Here is a 16,552-nt window from a genome sequence, read left to right as displayed (position 1 = left end):
ACGGAGCTCGCCTCGCAGCCGGAGCGCATAGCCGCACGGCTAAATGCTAACAACCGATACCCTCGAGAGCCGACTAAGCACGCTCCTAAGCTAGGCAAACAACACATCGGCTGCGTGTCACCCCCCCCCACCCCGAAATGAATCGGGGCAAGCAGGAGACACGCAGACGGAATTTTGCCTGCATATAAGCTCAAGACTGCACAGATAACACACTCAAAGCGCTTACCTGAACTAGCAGAAGCTAATGTCGCTACCACCGCACAGCCATCTTGTAGCTTCCTGGTTTACGCGACGTCGCCTGTCTATGACGTCACGGCTTGCCTATTGGCTAGATTTCACACGTGGTTCAGAGCGTGGTCACGCAGGGGCGTTCCCATAGCGTTTCGACGCAGCTCGAGTTCCTGAAGGGGAACTATGATTGTTAAAACATACCTAAATCTTGTGGCAGACTATGGATGTATGGATCTGATTTGTATATGGTTTTATAATGCTTGGCCTTTCTTTGACATCTAGCATCTTCTCTTTTACTTTTCCAACTTCCTCTGTTGCCATGATACAATGTCATGGTCTAGAGCTCATTCTCCCCCTTCTGTAACATTCAGTTCCTACACCTCTTTTATCATTTAGACAAAAAAAAAAAAGTATGCTTTTTAAGAAAAAAAAACCCTTATATACTGTAGTCATAGATAGCACGAGGAACAGACAAAGCACAGCATCATCAAATGGATACAATACCAATAACAGAACAGATAATAGGTGATATCTCTATAATAGTCAATTACTAAAAGTAAAATTTGTTATTGATAAAGAAAAGGTTATTTTATCTTTATCTGCAGTTAGATGTTTGAGAGACCAGGCAGAATTGCAACATGTTTGTTTTATCTAAATGCACACCTACATTTGTGACTACATCATATGCAAGTATGTTAATTAGTATGTTTATTAGGAAGAAAAAAAATTGCAAAATCTGTTTATTCTTGCTAGGTGTTTGAATCCTGTCTCCTCCTGCTGGATTTGCATGTTCTCCCCATACTTTGGGTCCAAAAGGCATGTAGTGTAATCTGATTAGCATTTTAGAATTGCCCTTAGTGTGTAAAATAAAGGATGTAAAAATTAAATGAAAGAATTCTCTGCTACAAAACTATAGTAACCATAGTAATTATGTTTTAACCATCATTTTACCATAGTAACTATAAAAAAGAAATGGAAATTGTTGTTGTGTATAATCAATCAATTAAAAAATATCTTTCAAGCATGAAATTAGTGAGTGAACATCTTATCTATCTCAGTGTTTTTTCACACATTACAGCATCTGATATGCATCAGCCCTCATTGTCGTTCAATTGTTTATTACAGCGGGATTTAAAAGTGCAATTGTTCTGCATGTGCTTGTTTGCATGTGCATTATCAGCATGAAACAATCTTTTGTAACGATTTAATAAGTCCAAGCTACTCTTAGAGCTATCACACACAAAGATGAAATAATTGTTCCTGACATACATGTATTTTTACAGTGATTTTAACAGTCTTACAAGTACAATTTTGGCTGTACACTTAAATTAATTAAATTAAATTAAATTACAGTGACAATGCATTGTACTAAGTGAGAAAATAGGTAATCTTGCTTTGGTCATGAAGCAAAAATTAAATGATTGTAGGAAATAAACTATACAGACAAATTTATGACAGACCTAACTTTTCCAGCCATTCTCCAAACTGGTACCACAAAGTTCGAAGCACACAATTATATAGGATGTCTTTGGATGCTGTAGCATAACATTTTTTCCTTTTACAATAATTAGGACACTCAGACCTGAATGACAATGGCCCTGTGAACAAAGCCAGCTCTGTAAAAATATGCTATATATGGGTAGAAGTGGAATATCTTGAGTAGCCCACTATAGAGCTCGGACCTTCACCCTATTGAAGACTTTCAGGATGAATTGGAACACTAACTACACTCCAGGCCTCCTTACTGTACATCAGTACCTGACTTGCTAATGATTAATGAGCACAAATCTCCACATCTACACTCCAAAATCTAGGAGAACATGATGGGGGACTATAAAATGTGGTGTTTAAAAAACAACTACGAATGTTATGGTCTGGTGTTCACAAGCATTTATACATATAATGTACTTTATGTCTTTCAAAATCATCACTTAAACCAAAAGGTGAGGTGTTACAGTTGTATGTTACATGTAACATACAACTGTAACACCTCATTTAGGTAGTAAATCCTGAGTTCATTAACTTTATTTAAGTAGCCTAAATTTGAAAATCATTCTGGAAGATCTACATGAGGAGCACATCATTACTGACAAAAATAAATATAAAAAGCAACCAATCAACTGAACAAGTTCAATAAAAGGACCTAAGGTGTGTGTGTCTTGTGTGCAAGGTGTCCATTGCTAACACAGTGCATTAGTATTGTTGTGACCTTAAAGTCATTCTCCTGGAACACAAACAAAACAGCAACATTCCTATTAAAATTGATTTAAGCACGGGAATCCGAGTCTGTTAATGTGCTGATGTGCAAACTGACCCATTAAATGGCTGAAAAAGCTAGGGCTATCAGTGGAAGAGGAGGTCATTTCCCTCTGTAAGTCACAGGAGCCCTGAAATAACGAGTGGATGTTGCTCAACATGGCGTGAAATGACTTTATTGCATTTTCACATTAAAAGCATTGATAGAGTACATTTCTAATAAAGGTTTGTAGTGCCGGAGGGAGAATCGTTCAGAGGCCGCTAGTCATGCGCAAGGGCAGCAAGAATGCATTGTGGAAAAGTCAGAAAAAATAATGTGTATAAAGAAAGAAAAAAAAAAATCCTCACCTACTTCATTCAGAAATACACACATGGCTTCAGGAAGAAGAAGAATGCCATATCATCAAATGTGTTAATTGGACATATGTGGCAGTGTAACAAAAAGATGAATGGCATTTAGGTGCAGACTTGGGAATCTAAAGAAGTAGAAATAAATATCACAAATGGAAAAGCTTGTGAAAGCTGCCAGATTGATAGTTAGTCATTAAAACGTGTTTTGTTTTGTTTACATGTTTGTTCTTTTCACCAAGAAACTTCCATCACTAGCACATGTTGCTTTTTTCCAGTAGAAATAGAGGTTTGTGTTCACAGTTGACTAAATAATTTAACTGCGCTGTTCTTCAAAATATATATTACTGGTTTCCTCATCCCGAGTCTTAATGGAGCAGAAAAAATCATAAGCATAGCTGACAGAAAAAGCACAAGCATAGCTGACAGTTAATGACAGATAACAGCATGGGTATTTTAACGAGTTAAACTGCTGAAAAACCCGAGATGGAGGTGAACATGAGCACCAATGTCATCTTGCGCCAGGAGATTTACTCGAATACACAGTGACAGCACAAATTCATTGGCCATTAATCATCTACTGTGGCCCAGGCCACATGCATAATTACCACTGTCCGGTTGTACCGATTTTTGTCTTTCCAGCCATGTCATCACTCAGGTCGGGCCAACAGCAGGGAATGGAGAAGTTTCTCTCTTCTTAACTAGGGTCATTTGTGCAAAAGTGAGTGCTGTTCTCAGCATGCTATGAGGAGCTTTCTTAGGACACAATGGCGTCTGTTGGTCTTTCCTGCACCCCTGCTGGCCCTAATTAGGATAAGGGAAATTCATTTTTTTTTCTCTTTTGTTTCTGCTTATTTCTGTCTGCTTTTACACGCTAACATTCCTAGGGCTATTGGTATTTTTGTTGATTAAAAAAGGCAAATATTCACATTGGGACTCTACAAACAATTTAGAATCATTGCTAATCGCCGAAGTACAGCCATCATGGTTTAATATTAACACATTAATAAGCCAATTTAGGATCAACGAGATCAGTTTAAATTGTCCAGTTCAGATATGATAAATAAAGCCATGTCTCGAACTTGCTGTAAGTTGACAAGAGTGACCCAGTGTGAAAATAAGTCATAAATAGGATATGCCTTGGTCCATAAAAACAACACTTTATTACAGAAATACAAAAAAAGTTCATATATGTTCCCTGGCATCTTTTTTAAAAAATGCCCTGTTTTCTACATGAAGGACAAGAAGCAGTCGTGACTACTGATTTACATAAAGTAACAACAAATGTTTTCCCTTTGTTTAGTTTTTTTTGTGTGTCTTACACCATAGAGTGTGACTGCCCCCTGGTGTACCACGTTATACACGGAATTTTGTTTAATTAGACATAAATACGTATATTGTTTTAGGAGGTTGTGCAGTTTTCACAATGATGAAAGCTCTTATACAAACTTGTGCTGAAGACATTCTTGACCAGCAAACTTCTTAACGCAGGGTTATTGACTAAAGCAACACAGACATGGTTGCCTGGCAACAAGCGGTGCTTTTTTTTCCCGTAAATACTCATAATCTAGTGGATAGTGAACATCAGGACTGGAGTATGGACTGAAGCGCTGAAAAACAAAATAAATAAATAAATCTTCTAATCAAATTTGAGCTGATGGAACCTGTTGTCTTCTAGACATCTTTGTAAGCACCCAGGAGAATAAAAGACAATTCACAGAGGAGTGTTTTAAAGATGAAATTCCTCCGCATGTTAAATATCAACATACTGAAAGCAGGAAAGGCTTTAAATAAAATAGGGTTGTAATGCAATGCCACTGTCTATATCTGTCTTTATCTGTTTATTTTTATTTATTTTATATATTTAACATTATTTTATTTAGGCTATCTTTGAAATTTCCTCAATCTCAGTTAGTGATGTGTGCAGGACCAAAAAACCTATTTACAGTTACTTTTTTTCTTTTTTTCTTTTAACTCTTTTAAAAGCAATTATGAACTATATTTTCTGTTTATTAATATTACTGATAAATTTGATTGCAATTGAATTTTAAATGTTTCTGTGTTGTCAGTTAAGTATTCTGATTGAGTCTGATCTGATTCTGAATTAGTTATATTCTATCTTATACCTGTATTTGTATTAATTCTGAACACATTATTTTCATTCTAAGTAAAGCGTCTTTTTTAAATATCTATATCTATTGACACCCTTTTCGAATGGGTAGAAAGGTATAAAAAGGTTTAGGTTTAGAAGAGTCAACTTTTTAGACATTATAGAAAGTTTTGCAAAATATTGTTCTTCCAAACGAATAAAAATTGTCTTCCTTAGACATCTTTCTTATAAAAAATACTAAAACAAATTAAATCAGTTTCAAGAAACTTCCTTTTTGTGATAAAAGAACAAATAACCCATGTCCCTCCTCTGCACATGACCAAAGCTTCTCAATCGGCCTCTCTCATTTTGTCCCTGGTACATCAGACATGTGCTGTCCCTCTAAAAAAATATTTTTTTAATCTTGTCCATCCTCGTCACTCCCAATGAAAATATCAGCATCTTCAGCTCTGCCACCTCCAGCTCCACCTCCTGTCTTTTACTCAATGCCACTGTCTCTAAACCATACAACATCACAGGTCTCACCACAGTCCTATAAACTTTTCCTTTTACTCGTGCGGTTACCCTTCTATCACACATCAATCCTGCCACTCTTCTCCACCCACTCAACCCTGCCTGCACTATTTATTTCACTTCTCACACATTCTCCATTACTTTGCACTGTTGACCCCAGGTACCTTAACTGATCCACCTTGACCAATTCTTCTCCCTGCAACCGCACCACTCCACTGCCCTCCTCTCATTCACACACAAGTACTCTGTCTTACTCCTACTGACTTTCATTCTCCTTCTCTCCAGCACGTAACTCCAGCTGTCCAGGCTCTTCTCATTCTGCTTCCTACTCTCACCACAAATAACAATATCATCCACAGACATCAAAGTCCATGGAGACTCCTGTCTGACCTAGTCCGTAAGCCTGTCCATCACCACTGCAAACAGGAAAGGGCTCAGAGCCGATCCTTGATGCAGTCCAACCTCCATCTTGAACCAGTCTGTCATTCCTTCTGCACACTTCACCACTGTCCTCATACATGTCACCATACATGTCCTGCACCACTCTCACATATTCTCTGCCACATCAGACTTCCTCATACAATAGCACAACTCCTCTCTCCACCCTATAGTACGTTTTCTCTAAATCTACAAACACACAATGCAACTCCTACTGACCTTCTCTAAACTTTTTCATTAACAGGGGGAAAATCATACATAATAGCTGCCAAATTACATTTAACAGAAACTTACTTTTAACTTTTAACATAAAAACCATAAAACAGTCAACAAAACGGGTTGTAATGTATAAAGTATGTTGCTATTATTATGACCTGCTATATATAATAATCCATCCTGTGTTACAGCATATTATTCTTAACAATAAATGTAGTTCATGCCAAAAATTTTTTTTACATGAGCAATAAAAATGTTCAGAATTTAGTTGAAGTCAAAAATTTAGTTGCTGGGCAAAGACATAATAGACAATATGAGACAAATTTATATTCTGTTCCATAAAGGGCTATAAAGGCTTTTAGGCCACTTTACATTTTTAACTTCAAAGATTGGTAGAGAAATACAGTATAATGCATGGCTTTTTTCATTTATGACTTTTTGATCTTAGATTACTGTTAGTGTGGAGTTGTGTCCATGTGGCTTTACTTTAGGTTCTCTTGTTTCTTTTTACATCCCAATGGTGTGCATTTGTGACATCTGCTCCAGTGTATATTACTACATCTCACTTAAATACATTTTTTATATTGAAATGTTAAAGGGTATTCAAAGGATATATAGAAAAGTAAAATAAAAACACATTTCTCCTTTGATTGATCAGTGTCATCTTTTTAATTAATGTGAGGTTAATAGTTCCAGATTATTCAATGTTAATTTAATATTGAGTTTCTGTCATTAAACAATATTTTAATGTGTGACAATTTTGACAGAAAAAAACCTAAATTCTTTCACCTGGAAAATGAAAAATACACTCAGTAATTGTTGAATTCCAGTTTAAGGCATCATGAAATGTATAGATATGATATTAATTAGTTGTTTAAATCATCTCTATAGAGGTCACAGTTGTTTGAGTGTGTATTAATGTCCAAATTACCATATGTGATTGTGTGCATGAAAGATTTAAATAAAGACAGCATTTTAACACTTACACTATTAATACAAGAGTTTGTGGACACCTGACCATAAGATTTGTATGTGCTTTTTGAACATCCCATTCCACCCATTTGCTGTTATAATAGCTTTCATACTTCCGGGAAAATCTTCTGGAGGTTTTTGCTCATTCAACCACAAGAGTTAAGCAGTAACCTTGGGTGCAGTCAGCATTCCAATTTATCCCAAAGGTGTTTTATATGGTTGAGATCAGAGCTCTATAGCAGGGCTCTCAGGATTTTCCACTCCAATCCATGTAAACCATATCTTTATAGAGGTGGATTTGTGCACAGGAGTATTGTCATGCTCAGAGCAAGTATATATATATATATATATATATATATATATATATATATATATATATATATATATATATATATATATATATATATATTCATACACAGTATGTTTTTGCATAGATGGATTTAGCAATATCAAAATTATTAATTGTCAGTTAGCACTCTTCAGGAATGAAAATGTCTATTGATTCACAAATGTTACTGTGTTTCATAAACAAAACTATAATCATCTTTTACATGTTTGCACCTACTTGCACAAACTTCCAGTTGCACATGGAAATAAAAAAAAGTTAAACAAATAAAAAAAATAATAATAGTATAAAGTTATTGCATATGTGTATGTTTTATTTTATTGCACAATGGGCAGAGTTTTTAAGTGTTCATAAGGTAGATTGCATGGGAGAAGAAACTTGTTTTGTGCTTGGCTGTCCTGGTGCTCGGTAGCGTCGGCCAGACGGCAAAAGTTCAAAAAGCATATGGCTTGGATTTGAGGGATCCAGGGTGATTTTCTGGGCCCTTTTCCTCACTCTGGATGTGTACAGTTCCTGTAGAGTGGGCAGAAGAGCATCAATAATCCTTCCAGTCTTTTGAACCGTCCTCTGTAGTCTTCTGATGTCTGTGCAATTGAGCCAAACCAGACAGTTATTGAGGTGCACAGGACAGACTCAATGATGGCTGAGTAGAACTGTGCGAACAGCTCCTCTGTCAGGTTGAACTTCCTCAGTTGGTGAAGGAAGTACCTCCTCTGTTGGGCCTTTTCAACGATGGACTTGATGTGATTGTCCCACTTCAGTCCCTGAGAGACGTTGGTTCCTAGGAACCTGAATGACTCCACTGCTGCCAAAGTGCTGTTCATGATGGTGAGTGGGAGGGGTTCAGGGGGGTTTCTCCTGAAATCCACAATCATCTCCACTGTTTTGAGCGTATTAAGCTCCAGGTTGTTATGACTGCACAAGACAGCCAGCTGCTGAACCCCAGTCTCACTAGCTGTTGCTTATTTGTTAGAAAGCTAGTGGTCTGGAGGAGTGTTGGGATGATGGTGTTGAAGGCTAAACTGAAGTCCACGAAGAGGATCCTTACATAAGGCCCTAGTTTGTCCAGATTTTGCAGGATGAAGTGCAGTCCTATGTTCACCGTATCGTCCACAGACCTGTTTGCTTGGTAAGCAAACTGCAAGGGGGGCAGCAAGGGTCCAGTTATGTCCTTCAAATAAGCCAACACCAGTCTTTCAAATGACATTGACCACAAATGTTTGGGCAATAGGTCTGTAGACATTAAGGTCAGTGATTTTAGGGTTGTTGGCTGAAAAATGATTTTCTAGCTTTTTAGAGTAGCACCTCTTTGCCACTCTAATCTCCTTTGTCAGTGTGTTCCTGGCCTGATTGTACAAGATTCCCCTTCCTGTAGGCATCCTCTTTGGCTTGACGAAGCTATCTGAGTCTTACTGTATACAATGGCTTATTGCTGTTGTATGTTAAATGAGTCTTGGTTGGAATGCATATATCCTCACATATGAAATTAATAAATTAAGAGTAAAGTTAAAGTGTGCAATGGTAAACCAGCCATTAGGGTTGCACAAGCCAGTGCAGGTCTTAGTGCAGGTCCCAAGCTGGGATAAATGGGGAGAGTTGCTTTAGGAAGGGCATCCAGTGTAAAACATATGCCAAATCAGATATGCGGATCACGAATTGGAATTTCATACCAGATCGGTCAAGGCCCTGGTTACCAACAATCACCACAGGTATTGGTGAAATTGCGCTACTGTTGGCCAAAGGAGGAGAAGGAGAGGAGGAAGATGTGTAAAGAGACAGCAGAAAAAAGAGAAGTGTAGGAGAGTGGAGGATAGGGTTGGTACTTTAAATGTTGGTAGTATGACTGGTGAAGCGAGATAGTTAGCTGATATGATGAAGCAGAGAAAGGTAGATAAGTTGTGTGTTCAAGAGACTAAGTGGTAAAGGAGTAAGGCCAGGAACAATGGAGGTGGGTTTAAACTGTTCTCTCATGGTGTGGATGGAAAAATAAATGTTGTAGGGGTGATCCTGAAGGAAGAGTACAGTAAGAGTGTAGTGGAGGTGAAAAGAGTTTCTGATAGAGTGATGAATGTGAATTAGGAAGTTGAAGGGGTTATGGTAAATGTCAGTGCCTATGCTCCACAAGTGGGTTGTGAGATAAAGGAGAAAGACAAATTCTGGAGTGAGTTAGATAAATTGGTAGAAGGTGATGAGGAGGTGATGGGTAGGTATGGTCTTAGGGAGAGGACTGTGGAAGGGCAGATGGTGGTAGATTTTGCTAAAAGGATGGAAATTGCAGTGGTAAATATATTTTAAGAAGAAGGGGGAGCATAGGGTGACGTACAGTATAAGAGTGGAGGAAGGTGCACACAGGTGGACTATAGTTTACGTAGAAGATGCAACCTGAAGAAGATTTTAGACTGTAAGGTGTTGGCAGGGGACAGTGTAGCTAGGCAACATTGGATTGTGGTCTATAGGATGGCTTTAGAGGTGAAGAAGAAGAGGAGGAAAGTAAGGACTGAAAGAAGAATAAGATGATGTAAACTGAAGGAGGAAAACTGTAGGGTGAGATTTAGGGAAGAGGTCAGACAGGTGGTGGTAAAGAGATGCTGGGCAACTACTGCAGAAGTGATAAGAAAGACAGCTAGAAAGGTACTGGTGTGACATCTAAAAAAAGAAAGGAAGACAAAGAGACATGATGGTGGAATGAGGTTGGCAGGAAAGCATAAGCAAAAAAGAGGTGGGTGAAACAGGATTGGGATCGGCAGAGTGAAGGTGAAAAGAGATGTGGTGAAAGCCAAGGAAAAGGCATATGAGGAGCTGTATTAGAAGTTAGGCACTAAGGAAAGAGAAAAGGATTTGTACCGATTGGCCAGGCAGAGGGACCGAGCTGGAAGAATGTGCTACAAGTTGTGATACAGGAAGTGGATAGGATTAGTAAGGAGAAAGTAAGAGCAGCGATTTAGAGGATGAAGAGTGGAAAGTTGGTAGAACCAGATAACATACCTGTAGAAGTGTGGAAATGTTTAGGAAAGATGGCAGTGGAGTTTTAACCAGATTGTTTAACAACATTTTCAAAAGTAAGGGGATGCCTGGGGAATTGAGAAGGAGTTTACTTGTACAGATCTTCAAGAATAAGGGAGATGTGCAGACCTGCAGTAACTACAGGAGAATAAAGTTGATCAGTCACACCATGAAGTTATGGGAAAGAGTAGTAAAAGCCAGGCTGAGAAGGAGTGACTATCTGTGAGTAACAGTATGATTTTAAGCCGAGGAAGAGCACAGTGGACGCAATATTTGCTTTTAGAATGTTTATGGAGAAATATAGGGAAGGTCAGAAGTAGTTGCATTGTGTGTTTGTGGATTTCATTAAAGCTTATGACAGGGTACAGGGAGAGGAGTTGTGGTATTGTGTGAGGAAGTCAGAGAAGTATGTGAGGGTAGTGCAGGGTGGTGCAGGGCATGTATGAGGACAGTGTGACAGCAGTGAAGTGTGCAGTAGGAACGACAGACTGGTTCAAGGTGGAGGTTGGACTGCATCAAGGATCGACTATGAGCACTTTCCTGTGGTGATGGACAGGTTGACGGACAAGGTTAGACAGGAGTCTCCATGGACTATGATGTAGCAGATGATATTTTAATTTTTTTTTTTTAAGTAGGGAGCAGGTTGAGAAGAGCCTGAAGAGCTGTAGTCAGTAGAAGTAAGACATGTGTGAATGAGGGGGAGGGCAGTGGAGTGGTGTGGTTGCAGGGAGACGAGGTGGTGAATGTGGTTGAGTTTAGGTACCTGGGGTCAACAGTGCAAATTAATGGAGAGTGTGTTTGAGAAGGAAAGAAAAGAGTGCAGGCAGGTGGAGTGGGTGGAGAAGAGTGCAGGTGTGATTTGTGATAGAAGGGTGAAAGAGTGAAAGGAAAAGATTATAGGACTGTGGTGAGACCTGCTATGTTATATGGTTTAGAGACAGTGGCACTGACTAAAAGACAGGGGTTGAGCTGGAGTTAGCAGAGCTAAAGATGACCCCTAATGGGAGCAGCCGAAAGAAGAAGAAAAAGAAGAAAGTGTGCAATTGTGCCTCTTCTGCTGTAAATAAGACCCTATTTTACTTTATTCAAAATTTAAATTTATTAAAATGTAACCTAATAAAATATCTGAATTAAGTCTGACATAGTGAAACATTTTCTAAAACAGTGTGATTAAATAGTTTAGAAATATCCTATGGATGACATTTGTGCAGGAGAAAGATTAAGAATAAAATCTTCCATTCTGACTGCTGCCTGAACTTTTGTATTCTTATCATTTTGTCACCATATGATACCTTTTTAATTTACTATGTACCATCTTAATTTACTGTTTGTTTTTACTCTAAGAAATTTTTAAGTAATTCAGTCAATTAAGAGCTCACATACTAATAATAATAATAATACGAATTTATTCTCTATACTTTTTTTTTTTTATTAAAGGAAATGTTTATCCTCAAAAAGATAGTCCAGATACAAATGAAAAACTGTGGCTTTGTAAAATTTACATCTTATAGAATGAAACATTCCAGCATCCCTCATTCCCACTGCTTAATTGTTGTTCTCATCTGCATAAATATAAACTTTGCCCAGCTATTTTTGACATTGTTCCCCATTCTCACCTTTTAATGCTAGCAGTTACTTTGTCTAATGTTGATAGAATGTTGATGCCATTAAATCACTTCTGGCTGTATGTCATAACAAACCTTTTAAATTAAGTTGACACTAGTATTCTTTATACTTCAAATAATATAAAGGAGATGAAGGTTTATCGATACAACACAATCCATAATTCAGCATTTACAATTAGTTTTTATTAATATTATTTATACTCTAGTCGCTTCCACAGTAAACATACACAAAGTAACACACATGTATGTTAATTTGATGGAGAAGCCACTTTCTACGGCATGCCATTCTGTAGAAAGTTAGAGATTTTGTCAAAAGGATTTTTTTTAGTGACCCTCCCAGCAGCTGGTGTTTAGGTTGCCAGGCATGACAACTGGAATTCATCTCCTGCTTCTGTCATCTGCCAAGCAGCACACATCTGCACTGCCAAGCAGCCAGGCATATCCGCTAGCTGACACCTCTCCTTTTATCTCTCCCCTGATACAACCCAAACCTCCCACTGACATTGCGAAGTGCAAGTCTCGACTCCAAATATCTTCTTTCCTTTTGACTAAACTCCCACTGCCAAAGTAAAGTTTCTTGGGATTCTTCATCCTCATCACTCACTCACTCAGTCACTCCTTCACACTTATCTTTGGGCTCCCAAGCACGGTCTCTGTTTCATGCATTTTGCATGAGCATTTTTTTTTACTATCCCCACTTGGCACACACAGGTAATAGTGACCTTAGGGAATGCTGTTTCTTCAAAAGAAAATCAATTGTTCCTCTATAAAGAGGCATTAAACAATGCACTACCTCCCTACAGCTTGCTTACAAAGGTGGTAAATGTAGAGGTACAAAGCAGCAAGGGAGTTTTACCCCTTAAAAGCAGTTCTCCATCACAACTGTGGCAGTTGCCGTGACATGAACAAGGGAATGGCCATGACGTTAACCAATAAATTGAGATTTCCTTACTTTCTTTCTGCAGATGGTATCAAAAGACACAGTTCAAGGGATGTTTCATAGTAATCTGCTTATCAAACTCCAAATTCTAATGCTATGAGAATCAAAAAGAGACCAAGCATTTAGCAGATGCCCTTATCCAGAGCAACTTACATTTATCTCAATCATACAACTGAGCAGCTATGGGGTTAAGGGCCTTGTTTAGGGGCCCAGTAGTGGCTGCTTGTTGTGGCTGGGATTTGAAATAGTGACCTTCGAATCCATAGTCTAATGCCTTAACCACTAAGCTACCACCTCCCAAAACAGTGTTAAAAAGATGGATCTGCTATATTAAGAATACCAAAATTAAAATACAAACAAATACAAACAAAAATACCAATCATTTATTTACCTGCAGTAACCTCTTTATCCTGGCCACACAGAGTGGATCTAAAGCTTATTCAAAGAATAAGACTTTGCCCTCCATAGTGTATTCTATCACAGAGCACCATGAAACATTCACATACAGTTCACAGATGATACGACTCTTTGGCCATATTTGCATCCTATTAAACTCTCCTTCTTACCAGATTGGTCTCATGCGTTCTCCCACCAAGCATACTCAAATGTGTACAGCTTGGGGTCACATATCTGAACATCAAGGCCAAATATAATAGTCATATTGTTTGCAGAATCCTTACAGTAATGTCCCTCAATTCAAATCAGTATAATATTTGATGTAACTGAATAATTTAGTTTGTGTGAGGTCTTCATGATGAAGGGCCTCAGGGATAAGACAGTTAGGTAATAAGTCACATGAGCAGTTTTAGACTTTCTATTACAAATTTATAATCTCTCTCTTCCAGTGAGCTGTATGCGAGTTTGTGCATGACAGTGTCAGTGGAGATGAGGAAAAGTGAAACTGCAAAACACATTGGAAAGGTTTCCTGTTCTATGGCAGTCTAGCACATATAAACATGCCAAGGGGAGCTGTAAAAAGGACAATAAATGTTTTAAACTTACTGTTTTCTGAGGAGACTCCTGGGTTTTGGCCTACTCTGAGCCAATGAGAATAATTGACCCAATTATTGGTCAAAAGTCTCACTGCAAAGTTTGTAGGTAATCCTCAATTAATAATTCACAATATATCATGCCGTTACCATGGCACCACCACTTAAGCAAAAATTTGATCCTTCTTTTCATGGCCTTCATATTCATTGTGCAATATTCTTTGAAGGCTGAGTCATAGAGTCATACTGAAGGCTGAGTAACTATTTCTTCTTCTCTTTCACTCTCAGTCCTTTTGGGTGTGTGGGTATGTTTAAACAGAACAATGGGGATGTTCTGGTTTCAGTTGTGGTGTGATTCTCTGACCTTTGTCAAGTTCACCCAGACTCTCCAAAGGGAAATCATAAAATGAAAATATTTATTTATGTACATTCACACACCCACACATTTCCTAAATCATTTGCATTTAATTCAGCATTGTACAGCCTTGTCTATTGACATTCTCTATGATTTTCTTTCCAAAATTGTATCATAATTCTGGAAAGAAAATTAGAGAATGTCAATAGTCAAGGCTGTACAACACTGGCAAAAATAAAGCATGTTTTAGGACCAAGGTAAGCACTAGATAAGTATTTTTTTATTATTTGTGTAACTAAAGAAATAAAAGCTGAGAGACTGGCATTATGAGGGAAAAATAATGCTTAAAAAAAAGACAAAATCAGTAAATCATTTGGAGTAAAGCTGAAAATAATGAAACATTGTAAATATTAGGTATTTTCCTTTCTCTACATTGCCTCTGAAGAATGAGATGAGGAACTAACAATGACAAACTGGTAAGGCTGCATACATTTTAGTATCATCACCTCTTGCTTTTGATTTTAACAAGAACTGTCCTAACTATTGTCAAATCCAGGGCTATGAAAACCTAAAATCTAAAAATAAACAAGAAAAAAAAAGAATAATGAGTAGCTATAAAACAAAGCTTTATATCTAGCAGTGCTAAAAACAGTTTTGCTAAAATGAAACCTGGTAGGTTCCTGTGGGTTAGTAGATATGATGAATATTGCTGCAGGCAGAACCTTTCTTGCAGAATAGAATCAAGATTTTACCAGCTAGAACAGCATGTTCAGATTTTGTTTGCATAAATAAAGAGATTTCTCTCCAAAAACAGATACAACAGATGCAGCACAATACAGCTAGTAACAAATGTGCACTTTGCCAGATACCAAAATGTTTCTGTAAAAGTTTGGCAGTTTTGCAAATGGAGGTGCTTTTAAATATCAGCAATTAAATAGATCATTCAATTTTTTTGACAGTCCTCCAAATTGTTGGCCAAGAAATAGTTTTTTCACTGGACTCAAGTACAGTAATCACTTTGCTAGCAGTATAGATTGTTAATTATATTACCTCATGCACATTAATTGGGCACAAATGTTTACATTTATATATTTTGGTAAAAAACAACTTTTGGACAACTTCCATTGTTAAAAGCTCTATACAAATGAAATGCAATTAAACTGAGCTAAACTGGTTAGGATTGAATTCTACTCGTTGTGAATGTCAGGTTTAAGAGCGGGACACTATAACGAGTTGCAGAGACACACTCAAGATGTGCAATGGCATGATTCTTTAATGAAATCACCAAGTCCAAAAAACAGCTTGGGCGAACCAAAAATAGAACACAGGCAGAGTGGGTTTAACAAAACAACACAACACGACCAATACAATCAAGTAAAGACAAAACAGGACAAAGAAACTCGAGAAGACAGGAGGTACCAGGAGACTCAAGAAGACCGGAGACTAGAGAAAACTCAAGAAAAGCAGCAAAAAAGTAAAAAGACACTCAACAAACAGAAAAACAAACAAACCCACACAGCCAGATTAAAATGCAAATATCAAGACAGACACATAACAAGTCCAATATCAAAGCCACCTATCCCACCAAAAATAATGACAATAATAATAATGAACCAACAAAGACCAATGCAAAAGGGGTAACTTCAATAGACAACACTAACAAAGAGCAGGTGGGAGACATTAAACAGTTAGGGGCTAAGGGAGTAGGAAATAAAGGCCCGGTGGCGGCATCTGGTGGCCAAAGCAAAAACGAACCCCAAAAAATGCCCAGACACTGACAGTGAAGATATCATTTGTAGTGATATTATATAGATGTACTATTTATATTTATCTTACTGTTCTAGCTATACCATTAATTATTTGCTATTATCTTACCTACAAGTTTATTGCAATTAAATGTTTCTATCTAAAACTTACCTTGTCAGTACTAGCAGTAGCACTTCATAGTCTCCTTATATATATATTACTTTTTTGGGTACTGCTAGGTATATATACAGTACAATTCTCACATACTTTTTTTTTTCTTACTTTTTTATTTTTTGGCAATGCTTTGTACCTGAACATTGCCCAATCTGCAAATAGAATGATGTGTGTTTTCATTACCTTTAATAAGAAGGGTGTGTGAAACCACAAGAATGACTGCACTTATTTCAGCAATAGGAGCATTAAGTAACATTGCAAGCCAACAGGAAATGTTTTTCTTCTGATCT

Source organism: Silurus meridionalis, chromosome 22, assembly GCF_014805685.1.
Source record: "Silurus meridionalis isolate SWU-2019-XX chromosome 22, ASM1480568v1, whole genome shotgun sequence".
Classification (NCBI taxonomy): domain Eukaryota; kingdom Metazoa; phylum Chordata; class Actinopteri; order Siluriformes; family Siluridae; genus Silurus; species Silurus meridionalis.
The sequence above is the reverse complement of the archived record's forward strand: the minus strand, read 5'-3'. Positions refer to the sequence as shown.